The sequence below is a fragment of the Galeopterus variegatus genome, unplaced genomic scaffold (assembly GCF_000696425.1).
Source record: "Galeopterus variegatus unplaced genomic scaffold, G_variegatus-3.0.2 Scaffold2044, whole genome shotgun sequence".
In the NCBI taxonomy this organism is placed as follows: Eukaryota; Metazoa; Chordata; class Mammalia; order Dermoptera; family Cynocephalidae; genus Galeopterus; species Galeopterus variegatus.
In genome coordinates this window covers 181,514-184,355 of record NW_007728155.1, presented here as the reverse complement: position 1 = coordinate 184,355, position 2,842 = coordinate 181,514, and the positions used below count along the sequence as shown (strand labels likewise).

General features: G+C 46.3%; 1 protein-coding gene across 2 annotated transcripts in view; it reads left to right on the top strand.

Moving 5' to 3' along the window:
* The first annotated feature begins 29 nt into the window (after window positions 1–29).
* The window catches only part of UFC1 (ubiquitin-fold modifier conjugating enzyme 1), a 16,859-nt gene continuing 14,046 nt past the window's right edge, over window positions 30–2,842 (top strand). Inside the window, exon 1 of one of the 2 annotated variants that reach the window (XM_008580208.1) lies at window positions 30–132. The gene's annotated coding sequence lies outside the window, so the exon portion shown is untranslated. The remainder of the gene's footprint in view (window positions 133–2,842) is intronic. The other variant, XM_008580209.1, reaches the window with a different exon arrangement.

Genomic DNA, 2,842 nt, shown 5'->3' with positions numbered 1-2,842 from the left:
CGCCGCCGCGGGCGTGGGGGAGGGGACAGGCGGGCGGGGGTGGCTGCATCCTGAACAGCGCCTCCCGGAACCTGGCCGGTTAGTGGCGGCTTCGAGACTACAGTGAGGCATGAGCCGGAGGAGCCATACTAGGTGAGGGCAGCCTGGCAGCAACATTAAGTGGAGAGTTGATAGCTTCACTTTGGGAGGAGAGAATAGAGATTGGCAGCCATCTTTCTTTGGGGCAAGCTGGCAACGCAATATTTTCTTGACGGCGGCTTCCGGGCGGTAGTAAGGGATGGGAAAGGGTAGTGTTTTTGAATGTAGAAACATTGGTGGCCCCAGAGCTGACTGATGTTGACTTCAATACCATTGAAAAACTAGGACTGGCAGCCATGACGCATAAGGGCGGAATAGCACGGGGTCGGATTGCATCGCGAACCCGGGTGAAGGTTCAGGATCCGGATTTGAGCTTTACTCTGACATTCCTGGCAACCCGGACGTTCCGTAAACCTGGATCAGGAGCAGAAAGCGCCGCTCAGATCCCCATTCGTAATTCATTCTTTCAGCCTTTGCCTTTTGAGAGCTTGCTTCCTGTAGGAAGCATCGCCTGAGCTGAATCGTAGACTGTTGGGAACTGGGGGGGTGGGGGGGGCGGTATGCAGGTGTGTTCTGGAGCTACCAGCAGCCTGGTATGGCTTTTTAAAAAAGGTAATGGATGAGGCCGGTGAGATGGGGAGGGACGAGATAACGCAAAGCCTTGTGAATTAATTGATTTTATCCTGAGGGCAGTGAAGAGGCTTTGAAAGGTCTTAGCAGAGGTATGAACAATTATATTTGCATTTTAGAAATATCCCTGTTTGCAGTGTGAAAGGTGGATTGGAGGGGACAAGGTTAGACGCGAGGAGAACAATTGAAAAGCTCTTATCCAGGCAAGAGATAATGATGGTCTGTCCTTTAGAAGGGTGAGTGCAGATGGGGAGAAATACATTGGATTAGGGGGTATGAATGTTCTGACTTGGACAACTGGGGAATACTGATGACATTTCCTTTTTTGTTTTGGGGAAGAGAATGAGTTTTAGGTACCGGTGGGATATCCATTAGACAATCGAATATTAAATAGTGTGGGTTGGGAACCCAAAAGAAAAGTTTGAAGAGTGTGTGTGCTCATATAGATAGCTGTTGAAGCCATGGAAGTGGATAAGATGGCCTAGAAATAAAGATACCTGCATGTGAGGGATGGGGTGAGGGAAGGAAATGGGAAAGAAGACACTGAGAAGGGTCAAACAGAAAGGAAAAGAAAACCAGGAGAGAAGTATTAAGGAAACTGGTCAAAGTGTTAACAGGTCAGGTAAGATGTGGACTAAAATGTGTCCATTGGGTTTTGCAACAAAGTCACTTAGTAAATTTGGAGAAGGCTGCTTCATAGTTGTGGTGAATTAGAAACCAGACTGAACTGGAAAGGCACAATGTATAAAGACGATTTTTTCATGGTGTTGACTGTAAAAAGGACACTAGCAGTAAGATATTGCATGAGAAAGAATTCCCAAGAAAGAGAAGGAGTTTTAGGTACCTGTGGATCAGCTAGATGGAGATGTCCTGATGGCAGTTGAATATACAGATCTAAAATTTAGGAGAATAATATATGTGCAGAAGAATAAATATGGCACATTTTCACAAACATTAAAAAGTTAGCTATATGGGCCGGCCTGTGGCTCACTCAGTAGAGTGCGGTGCTGATAATACAAAGGCCACGGGTTCGGATCCTATATAGGGATGGCCGGTTTGCTCACTGGCTGAGCGTGGTGCTGACAACACCAAGCCAAGGGTTGAGATCCCCTTACCAGTCATCTTTAAAAAAAAAAAAAAAAGTTAGCTATGACGTGTGGGCCTGGGAGGGTGAGTCTTATACTTTTTTTTTTTTTAAAGATGACCAGTAAGGGGATCATAACCCTCGACTTGGTGTTGTCAGCACCACACTCTCCCAAGTGAGCAAACCGGCCATCCCTATATAGGGATCCAAACCCTCCGCTTTGGTGTTATCAGCACCACACTCTCCCAAGTGAACCATGGGCCAGCCCCTTATACTTTTCATTTTAGATCCATCATTACTGTTTGAATTTGTTTTACTATGTACATTTATTACTTTTATAAAAAACTACTTTTTAAAAACTCCAGTGATGTATTGGCCAGAAATTCTGAAAAATCAACATTTCAGTGGGTATTGGCCAGTTAGCACAGTTGGTTAGAGCACAGTGTTGATAACACCAGTGTCAAGGGTTCAGATCCCTTACCAGCCAGCCACCAAAACCAAAAATATTTCAGTGGTAGTTGAAGCCATGGATTTGGATAAGCTTCCCAGAGAAGAGCAGAGGGCTAAGAAGAGTGCTCTGGGGCATTCCAGCATTAAAGGTACAAGTAGAAGAGCCTTTGAAAAATCTTTGAAAAGAAACAGGGCTGGCTGCGCACTTGTTATGAGGGTTAGTTCACTTATGAGCGTGGTGCTAACAGTACCAGAGTCAAGGGTTGGATCCCCATACCAGCCAGCACTCCACCCTGCTTCCAGAAAAAAAAAGAAAAAGAAAAAAAATATATATATATATATGTATATATATATCAAAACAGCCAGTGAAGGCCGGCCCAGTGGCGCACTGCTACAGTGCGCCGCTTGGGAAGCGCGTCAGCGCTCCCGCCGAGGGTTCGGATCCCACATACAGACCGGCCGCTCACTGGCTGAGCGAGGTGCAGGAGCAACACCGAGGGTTGCGATCCCGTTGCCGGTCCTGGTCCGGTACGGGCGCGACACTGAGGGTTGCAATCCGTTGCCGGTCACGAAAAAAGAAAAAAAAAAAAAAAAAAAAAA